The sequence below is a fragment of the Sorex araneus genome, chromosome 4 (assembly GCF_027595985.1).
Source record: "Sorex araneus isolate mSorAra2 chromosome 4, mSorAra2.pri, whole genome shotgun sequence".
In the NCBI taxonomy this organism is placed as follows: Eukaryota; Metazoa; Chordata; class Mammalia; order Eulipotyphla; family Soricidae; genus Sorex; species Sorex araneus.
The window spans coordinates 73,642,287-73,653,481 of record NC_073305.1 but is presented as its reverse complement, the minus strand read 5'-3'; positions in this window follow the sequence as shown (position 1 = coordinate 73,653,481).

The following is an 11,195-nucleotide window of genomic DNA, read 5'->3' as shown; positions in this document are numbered from 1 at the left end:
TAGGGTTTAGGTTCAGGGTTAGGGTTAGGGTTAGGTTTAAGGTTTAGGGTTAGGGTTAGGGTTAGGGTTTAGGGTTAACGTTAGGGTTCTGGTTAGGGTTATGGGTTAACTCCACAATATACAAGATTTCACGAATACAATGGAACTCTTAGGGTTAGGGTTTAGGGTTAGGGTTAGTGTTAGGTTTAGGGTTAGGTTTAGGGTTAGGTTTCTCCTAGACTGTATCCTCATTTCTTTCTGTAACTCCTACCTACACTGGAAATATTCGTGAAGTTACTACAACCCTTCAAATATTCGGACACTAATAAGTACAGGTGTGCTCTCAATTCTACACACTAAAACTGAGGAAGAAACTCACAAAACCCGACATCCACTTGAGGAGTATTTCCACACCCCCTTAACGAGGACATCCACACCTTCAGAAAACACCTGGCCGAGCATTGGGGACCACACCGAAAACTTGTGCTGTAACGGTCGTTAAAAACGGAACTGTCAAAGGGCAACTAAACTCCATTTCCAATGTGAGATACACATTCCCCTTAACTCATTTCAAGGGTCTCTTACACATATATGCAGATCAGGACCAAAGTACAAACTTTGAAATATACAGAGAAAGGAAGAACAATGAGAGCTGTTACTGTGACATTCTGGTTCAATGAAAGGAAGGGGCTTCACCTAACATGCACTGATGTGATGCCGTACTCGAAGGCATTCTTAAGAGGAGTCCTTAGTGCCACGGGCCTCAAAAAACCGGGATCAGATGAAATTGGCACGTACTTGAAACTGGCGTTGGAGCGATTCATGATATTGAACAGTCATCACTACACTGAAACTGAAATTCCACTGCCAGAAGCACATTCCCCTAAATGGTCGCCTGATGTAACTCTAGTATATACATGTCTATCATGTAACTCCACAATATACAAGATTTCACGAATACAATGGAACTCTTCAACTATAAAAATACTCTTACTTCCGGGTGATCTCTCAGTGCTACACTCTAGTGCCCATGAAAGAAGCTCACATAGAATGACATCCACTTTAGTGTACTTCAGAACCATTTTCACCGTACACATCAAAGCAAAGAGATTCAGAAAACCCTGGTCAGACGAAATAGGTACACACCTAAAAGGAGAGCCGAAACGGTGGGGTAAAATTGAACTGTCATTGCTACACTACTAACAGTACGTTTAAGGACAGAAACTCAATGACATTTTTCAGAAACACCTAAAAGGAGAGCTGAAACAATGGGGTAAAAATGAACTGTCATTGCTACATTTCCTTTCAATGACAGAAACATTTTGACCTAGACAGTAACACCTAAACGGAGAGCTCAAACCGTGGGGTAAAATTTAAAAGTATAGCTACATTTCTAACTGCACGTCTTTAAACAGAAACACATTGACCTAGACAGTAGCCTCATTTCTGTAACTCCTACCTACACTGGAATATTCGTGAACTTACTACAACCCTTCAAATATACAGACACTAATACGTACATGTGAGCTCTCAATTCTACACACTAAAACTGAGAAGAAACTCACAAAACCCGACATCCACTTGAGGAGTATTTCCACACCCCCTTAACGAGGACATCCACACCAGGGCTTCTGAAAACACCTGGCAGAGCATTGGGGACCACACCGAAAACTTGTGCTGTAACGGTCGTAAAAATGGAACTGTCAAAGGGCAACTGAAACTCCACTTCCAATGTGAGATACACATTCCCCTTAACTCATTTCAAGGGTCTCTTACACATTTCACTGCTAGTGAAATGATAGAGGCATAGGACCTGTCGACATTTCCTTAAGCAGAATGGCCATCCTTGCTTTGTCTGTTGCGTGTGCTTTGCATAGTCTGCTGCTGTATGATCTTATCTCAGGTGTCTTTGGTGGGGACAATAGAGCTTGACTGAACCAGGTATTGTTACCAATATTTGTCCTTCATTGACTTTGAAATTGTTATGATGCTCAGGTTGCTGTTATGAAATTATGGACATGACTTACAGTCCTTTTGCAGTACTCATTGCCTTGCTGGATTCTTTATTTGCTTATAAAGCCATCCATCTGAATGGTCAAGTCTGCTCTGCAGAGTCCTTTTATTGTGAAGTTCACCTCATGACTGGCAGTTGTTCAAATAGTTTTACCGTGCTCCTTTAGCAATACCCCTGCACTTTAGCTGTGTGTGTTTCTGCTATGACGGTGGTGTTTCTGCTGTGTGCAATACCCTATGTCACTGTGAACTTGATTCTTCTAATTTTCCTCCTGCTGGTTTGTCAAAGGACTAGAAAGTACTCCCTGTCTTTTGAAGTACTTTGGCTGATTATTACCCTGAGTAACAAATCCCCAGAACACACTCACCCTTGGAGGTTTGCTCACTGTTTTAGCATGGATCCACTCTTTCAGTTTTGGGTCCTCACAGTTTATTGGTGATTTTGATTAGATTATGTATCAGACAGTCCTCACTGTTGAGACACTTTTCTGGTGCCAGTAGCCTGGGACCAGACGAAGGTGAAAAGGCTTTGAAGCAGTAACACATCGGGGATTCAGGAAAGAGACAGAAATAAGAGAGAAAAAGCATGGGGTCAGGGGCCTCATGAACTGAGGCCCTGGATGTCAGCAAACACAGATGCTCTCACAAATTTAGTCCTAACATAAAATGCATTTGCAGAAATCACCATTTGTCTATCAGTCTGTTGGACACAAGAGTAAGTCATGATTCATTCTCGTGTGTATGCTTTTTGAAACCATTGCATATGAAAAAATATGTTATACACTCTGCAGCACTTCCTTTGCATGTCCATGGCAATGTCCATGGCATGACTGTGTCCCTCTGGTGGCTCTTGGTTGGACGTCACATCAGACGGTCTGCTATGGCATGTCATTTTGTTATTGTCTAGAATTTGTTTTGCGGTCTGTGCCATTTAGATTTTGTGGCTCGAATTTTAAGTTTTAATGGCTTGACTTCTGACAGACGCACGCAGAGCATTACTGCTCATATGCCGTGTAGTGGCAGTGCTTTTCCCACTGCAGCCACACAGCCCAAGTCTACTTAGTGTCAGATCAGAAACATGACTGCATCCTTCTCTCAGGAAATCTTACTTCATTTTTCCCCTAGTGCTGTGTGCATTCTTGCGGTACATGTCAGTGTGACATCATGATTTTTTAATGATGATTTACTAGCCACACATGCACACACCTGCATCGAGAGACATGGAGCTTTGTTTTATGCCTTAGTTACTTGCACGTGTACTTGCTGGCATGTATACGCATGTATAAGCCTGCAGAGCTCTCCCCAATGCTTTGTTTCCTTGGTTTGGGTACAGGGCGTTTTAGGGGTTGCATACTGTTTGCTGGGTATGACACAGCTGTCCTGTACTGCTGATCATCATTGAAAATAGATCATCTTTTCCCACAAGGAGCTTCCTGGGAAGCACCACCTGTATTTTATGACCATGAGTCCTGAAGAGCTTTTCAGGACTCAGCAACTCCATGACAAAGCATGCTTGGAAAGAACGCTGTCAGAACATGTAATATGTCACAAAAAATATATGCACTATATATGCAGAAATATATGCAATATTTCTGATGGATTTCCACTTTCGCATGGATGCGAAGTGAGTCCCAAGTTTCTTTTGGGCTCTCCAGACTCGTTGCATTCATGTGTGGATTCGTCACCCTTGCTTATGTGGCACACTATACTTTGTTTCCATGTATTATCCAAGTGTGCTTTTATTCTCTACTGAGACTATATTAGTAGTTGCAGCAATGCCAGTGTTTGGATTGTTTGTTACTGCATTCATCCTGAAAGATGATTAGTTCTTATGGACAGGTTCTCTCAATGTGTGGCTTTGCAAGTTTTCTCCCTTTTCTGGCCTTACAAGTGGGCCAGTGAGGAAGTCCCAGTGAGGGAGAGGAAGTAAACTGGGGGACATGGGAGGCCCATGATTTCAGGGCATTAGTCGGTCCTTGAGAAGGTGCATTCATGGCACGTAATCGATTAGTGTTCAGAGTATTCACTGTCAGTAAGAACACTCGGGAGGCCTTTATTTCTCTTCTCAGTTTACTCTGTGCCTTTTGTCAACTTTTGGTGAAACCAAACACTTTGGGCAGGTTCCTGCAAGTTATGTGTGTATGGTCAAGTCTGTGGTCTGTGGATGGACATTTCAGTCCCTGTTGCTCTATTTGGCATTCTGGTAGTAACTCGGGAAGGCCTCTGGTGAGTGAGTGGAAGAGTGTTGGCTGGGTTCCTCTTCTGACCTCAGCACTGTCTGGTGGACACTTGCATGTCTGCTGTGATGTTGGCCATTGGCTTGTATTCCGGACTCCCTGGAGAAGCTGGACTTTGTGTGGTCGGGGTGCTGTTGCAGTGTGTCTTTTACCACCAACACATGGTGTCGGGTGTTCTAAGTTTTCCTTACAGGTTGACTGTGGTCGCTCACTCGAGCAGGGACCACCCACACACCATCGCTGGGTGTGTTTTGAGGAGACTAATAAAAGACTACAAAACCTGTGCCTGGGTCTTTTTATTAATTCACTTATTTTCCTTGTGTAATGTTTGTTTGTGCTATTGCTCCCATGCTGCCCCTGTGTATTTATGCGATGTGTTTGTTTATGCTTCGTGGTGCTGCTGCTTTTGCTGTTAGGTTTTATGTCATGGCTGAGGTGACCATGATCTAGTGTTTCTGAGCATTGGTATGGTTATATTAGATTAATGTTACAATGGTTACATGGGTATGTTAAGATTGTTGTGCTGATACTTAAAAAACTCGCTAAAACTGGGATCACAGGATACAGGTGAACACAGATGGTCTCGATAATTCATTGCTCACATAAGATGCATTTGCAAAAATCACCTTTTATCCAGCCAGCTGCTGAGAACAAGGTTCAAATTATACTCATTCTCGCATGTGTTGTGGTTTTCATGCTCTGGCTTTGACTTAAGTAAGCTGTTGCTTAACATGTAGTGCTGACCATTTCTTCAATTTTCTATGTTCCCTATATCTTGTTTGATGTGTATGTTTCATTAATTATACCTGTATGTCCCATATTTCTTGTGTCTGTATTTTCTGTATTTCTTGTTCCATGATTTTGTATCTCACACATGATTTACTAACCATAAGTTATCAATTATGATCGGCTAATCACAAATGCACACACACACAAAGTTTTGTCTTATGCCTTAGATGCAGGTACGGGCTGGCAAGTAAGCCTGCATAGCTCACCACCTAGGAGTGATTGCCATTGCTTTATTTCCTGATCCTGATCCTTAGACCAGGTACAGGCATGCATGTTCATTCACTTGCCACTGGGATCCCATCCATGTGTGCCCATTCACTGAAGATTCGCTTTAATCAGTCATGTTCTTTGGAAGTAACTGGCAGATGCAAAATTCACAGCAAAATGTCTGTTTACTATCTCTCTTGCATGTGCACACACACACACACCTACATGCTCAGACCATGGCTATTTATTCTTTGCTTATGAAACAGGAATTTTTGGCTAAGCTTTTCAGGCCTGGTCATACTAACACACACCTGCTTGTGTTACCTTGGTGCTCACTTGGGTGTGCAAATTTGCTTTACACTTCATTTTTATCACATGCTTAAATTGGATACTAAGTAATGTGTTCATTTTTTGTGTGCAGGCAGCTTAAGCTTTCACAAGCAACTTTTGCTTCAGCGCACGTTGTACTGTTTTCAGGATCGTCTGGCTTACAGCACTTTGCCCTGCCGCTCAGGATGCTGCTGCTGTGTGCTTCTGGCGGCTCACACTTAGTGTGACATTTGATAGACTGGAGCAGGAATCACATGTTCTGTTGTCAAACATCCCTATTTTGAGGTTGGCATCATTATAATTTCATGGCATTAATACCACAGTTATAAATATTTTATTCTGTGGTCACATATGTCCAGCGTTCATACAAGTCAGCCACACAGTTGAAGCATGCACATCTCACGCAGTGTTTCTCACACTCATTCTAAAATCAGGGTCATGATGTCTTGGTTGGTGCAATCCAGTGTATGGACCCTTTTTTGGAATTCTTTCCTTGAGCACTGCTATGCACCCTTGTGTGCATGCCTGTAATCTTTTTGTGAGCACAGTTAGTTACTTCCTCATTGCAGAAAGCATGGGGTTGCTCCCTTTCTCACACAGTCACATGCGAGCCTCTGTTCTGTTGTGCCACCCCAGCATGCAGCAGCTTATTTTCCGGTTTGCTAAGCACACACCTGCTTGTGTTACCTTACTCCTCACTTGGATGTGCAAATTTGATTTACCTTCCAGTTTGTCAGGTGCTTGAATTTGATTCTCAGTACCGTGTCTGATTTGTGGGGTGTGCTGACAGCTTAAGCTTTCACAGGCAGGTCTTGCTTCAGTGCACATTTCACTGGTTTCACTGTAGTCTGGCTTACAGCACTTTACACTGCAGTCAGTAACAAGATAGCACTGCACTTTCCCTCAGGGTTAGCACCCGAACACAGTGGAAAATATTTGACTACTGTTCTGACTTCACACAGGATGTCTCCTAAGTGGCATTTGTGATTGGACTTTTAAAAGGGTGTCCTTCAGCCTGTTCTTTCGTTGAATAAACATTTTGTACTTCAGTACACACCTCACATGTTTTTGGGTTACCTAACGTATGCTCTCTGTCTCTGTCTTACCCTATAACATCGTGGAACTAATTGTCTCCTCCTGATACTAATGATGGTGGCTACTACAGTATCAATGACTATTCACATTACCTACTTTGTGGCATGAAGTGATACTGCAGCATGTCACTCCTTTCACTAGGCCAGGTGGAACTCAACCTGTGGTCTTCTATATGGACTCACCACTGCCAGAAATTATCCCTTAACACACATCCATGAGTAAACCCTAACTAAGATTTGCTGTGTATGGCCCCAGTAACATTAAGAAAAGGCACATTTTTTATTGCCTAGTTGTGAGTGGCTATTCTGAGTACCCTCATTCCTGTGATCACAGTGAGGCCCATGGGCATATTATCATTTCTGTTCATGGCATGCACTTAATGCGTTCCTTATATTTCCTGGTTTTATTCACTGTATTCTGTGCTATTGGTGTTCTGCAATGCCAGGTAACTTAGAGTCATTGACATCATATAGGTGTCCCTTGTTTGCAACATCATCACCTGCCCAACAGTGGCTGGAAGGTAAGTCTCAGGTAGGAGACTGGGTGGTTGGGTGCTTCGGTAGATTGTTATCTATGGGCAGTGATAGTGGGAGGTATAGGGTTAGTGTGTAAAGTGTGGACTGGAAGTTTATATGTTCTGAGGTAAAAAATTGGACAAGAGTAAGTTTCACTAAGATTGGAGTCCGTATAGGGTTCGGGTTTGGGTTCGGGTTCCGGTTGGGGTTGGGTTTGGGGTTAGGGTTAGGGTTAGCAAGGGTTAGGGTTAGGGTTAATGTTAGGGTTAGCAAGGGTTAGGGTTAGGGTTAGGGCTAGAGCTAGGACTAGGGCTAGGGCTAGGGTTAGGGATAGGGCTAGGGTTAGGGCTAGGGCTAGGGCTAGGGCTAGGGCTAGGGTTAGGATAGGGTTAGGGCTAGGGCTAGGGCTAGCGCTAGGGCTAGGGTTAGGGCTAGGTTTAGGGTGAGGGTTAGGGTTAGGTCTAGGGCTAGGGCTAGGGTTAGAGGGTTAGGGGGTTAGGGGGTTAGGGGCTTAGAGGGTTAGGGTTAGTATTAGGGTTGGGGTTAGGGTTAGTTTTGGGGTTGTGTTGGGATTAGGGTTAGGGTTGGGGTTGGGGTCAGTGTCGGGGTCGGGGCTGGGGCTGGGGCCGGGGCCAGCAAGGTTACGGCCAGGGCCAGGGCCAGCCAGGTTACGGCCAGGGCCAGGGCCAGCCAGGTGAGGGCCAGGGACAGCCAGGTGAGGGTCATGGTTAGGGCCAGCCAGTGAGGCTTAGGGACAGGGCCAGCTAGGTGAGTCTTGGGTTAGTGTCAGGGCCAGCCAGGTAAGGCTTAGGGTCAGGGCAAGCCAGGTGAGGCTTGGGTTAGGGTCTGGGCCAGCCAGGTGAGGCTTAGGGTCAGGGCCAGCCAGGTGAGGCTTAGGGTCAGGGCCAGCCAGGTGAGGCTTAGGGTCAGGGCCAGCCAGGTGAGGGTTACTGTCAGGGCCAGCCAGGTGAGGCTTGGTTTTGGGTCAGGGCCAGCCAGGTGAGGCTTATGGTCAGGGCCAGCCAGGTGAGGCTTAGGGTCAGGGCCACCCAGGTGAGGCTTGGGTTAGAGTCAGGGCCAGCCAGGTGAGGCTTAGGGTCAGGGAAAGCAAGGTGAAGCTTAGGGTAAGGGCCAGCCAGGTGAGGCTTAGGGTCAGGGCCAGCCAGGTGAGGCTTAGTGTAAGGGCCAGCCATGTGAGGCTTGGGTTAGGGTCAGGGCCAGCCAGGTGAGGCTTAGGGACAGGGCAAGCAAGGTGAGGCTTAGGGTCAGGGCCAGCCAGGTGAGGCTTATGGTCAGGGCCAGCCAGGTGAGGCTTAGGGTCAGGGCCAGCCAGGTGAGGCTTGGGTTAGGGTCACGACCAGTGAGGTGAGGCTTGGGTTAGGGTCAGGGCCAGCCAGGTGAGGCTTAGGGTCAATGTAAGCCAGGTGAGGCTTGTGTAAGGGTCAGGGCCAGCCAGGTGAGGCTTAGGGTCAGGGGCAGCCAGGTGAGGCTCAGGGTCAGGGCCAGCCAGGTGAGGCTTAGGGTCAGGGCCAGCCAGGTGGGGCTTTGGGTTAGGGTCAGGGCCTGCCAGGTAAGGCTTGGATTAGGGTCAGGGCCAGCCAGGTGAGTCTTGGGTTAGGGTCAGGTCCTGCCAGGTGAGGCTTGGGTTAGGGTAGGGCCAGCCAGGTGAGGCTTCGTTTAGGGTCAGGGCCAGCCAGTTGAGGCTTGGGTTAGGGTCAGGGTTAGGGTTAGGGTTAGGGCCAGCCAGTTGAGGCTTTTGTTAGGGTCAGGGCAAACCAGGTGAGGCTTAGGGTCAGGGCCAGCCAGGTGAGTCTTAGAGTCAGGGGAGCCAGGTGAGTCTTGGTTTAGGGTCAGGGCCAGCCAGGTGAGGCTTAGTGTAAGGGCCAGCCATGTGAGGCTTGGGTTAGGGTCAGGGCCAGCCAGGTGAGGCTTAGGGACAGGGCAAGCAAGGTGAGGCTTAGGGTCAGGGCCAGCCAGGTGAGGCTTATGATCAGGGCCAGCCAGGTGAGGCTTAGGGTCAGGGCCAGCCAGGTGAGGCTTGGGTTAGGGTCACGACCAGTGAGGTGAGGCTTGGGTTAGGGTCAGGGCCAGCCAGGTGAGGCTTAGGGTCAATGTAAGCCAGGTGAGGCTTGTGTAAGGGTCAGGGCCAGCCAGGTGAGGCTTAGGGTCAGGGGCAGCCAGGTGAGGCTCAGGGTCAGGGCCAGCCAGGTGAGGCTTAGGGTCAGGGCCAGCCAGGTGGGGCTTTGGGTTAGGGTCAGGGCCTGCCAGGTAAGGCTTGGATTAGGGTCAGGGCCAGCCAGGTGAGTCTTGGGTTAGGGTCAGGTCCTGCCAGGTGAGGCTTGGGTTAGGGTAGGGCCAGCCAGGTGAGGCTTCGTTTAGGGTCAGGGCCAGCCAGTTGAGGCTTGGGTTAGGGTCAGGGTTAGGGTTAGGGTTAGGGCCAGCCAGTTGAGGCTTTTGTTAGGGTCAGGGCAAACCAGGTGAGGCTTAGGGTCAGGGCCAGCCAGGTGAGGCTTAGGGTCAGGGCCAGCCAGGTGAGTCTTAGAGTCAGGGGAGCCAGGTGAGTCTTGGTTTAGGGTCAGGGCCAGCCAGGTGAGGCTTAGGGTCAGGGGCAGCCAGGTGAGGCTCAGGGTCAGGGCCAGCCAGGTGAGGCTTAGGGTCAGGGCCAGCCAGGTGGGGCTTTGGGTTAGGGTCAGGGCCTGCCAGGTAAGGCTTGGATTAGGGTCAGGGCCAGCCAGGTGAGGCTTGGGTTAGGGTCAGGGCCAGCAGGTGAGGCTTAGGGTCAGGGCCAGCCACGTGAGGCTTAGGGTCAGGGCCAGCCAGTTGAGGCTTTTGTTAGGGTCAGGGCAAACCAGGTGAGGCTTAGGGTCAGGGCCAGCCAGGTGAGGCTTAGGGTCAGGGCCAGCCAGGTGAGTCTTAGAGTCAGGGGAGCCAGGTGAGTCTTGGTTTAGGGTCAGGGCCCGCCAGGTGAGTCTTAGGGTCAGGGCCAGCCACGTGAGGCTTAGGGTCAGGGCCAGCCAGGTGAGGCTTGGGTTAGGTCATGGCCAGCCAGGTGAGGCTTACGGTCAGGGCCACCCCGGTGAGGCTTGGGTTAGGGTCAGGGCCAGCAGGTGAGGCTTAGGGTCAGGGCCAGCCACGTGAGGCTTAGGGTCAGGGCCAGCCAGGTGAGGCTTGGGTTAGGGTCAGAGCCAGCCAGGTGAGGCTTAGGGTCAGGGCCAGCCAGGTGAGGCTTAGGGTCAGGGCCAGCCATGTGAGGCTTGGGTTAGGGTCAGGTCAAACCAGGTGAGTCTTAGGGTCAGGCCCAGTCAGGTGAGGCTTAGGGTCAGAGCCAGCCTGGTGTGGCTTAGGGTCAGGGCCAGCCAGGTGAGGCTTGGGTTAGGGTCAGGGCCAGCCAGGTGAGGCTTGGGTTAGGGTCAGGGCCAGCCAGGTGAGGCTTAGGGTCAATGGCAGCCAGGTGAGGCTTCTGTAAGGGTCAGGGCCAGCCAGGTGAGGCTTAGGGTCAGGGGCAGCCAGGTGAGGCTCAGAGTCAGGGCCAGCCAGGTGAGGCTTAGGGTCAGGGCCAGCCAGGTGGGGCTTTGGGTTAGGGTCAGGGCCAGCCAGTTGAGGCTTGGGTTAGGGTCAGGGCCAGCCAGGTGAGGCTTAGGGTCAGGGCCAACCAGGTGAGTCTTGGGTTAGGGTCAGGTCCTGCCAGGTGAGGCTTGTGTTAGGGTAGGGCCAGCCAGATGAGGCTTGGGTTAGGGTCAGGGCCAGCCAGTTGAGGCTTGGGTTAGGGTCTGGGCCAGCCAGGTGAGGCTTTGTTTAGGGTCAGGGTCAGCCAGGTGAGGCTTAGGGTTAGGGTCAGGGCAGCCAGGTGAGGCTTGGGTTAGGGTCAAAGCCTGCCAGGTGAGGCTTTTGTTAGGGTCAGGGCAAACCAGGTGAGGCTTAGGGTCAGGGCCAGCCAGGTGAGGCTTGGGTTAGGGTCAGGGCCAGGCAGGTGAGGCTTCGGGTCAGGGCCAGCCATGTGAGGCTTGGTTTAGGGTCAGTGCCAGCCAGG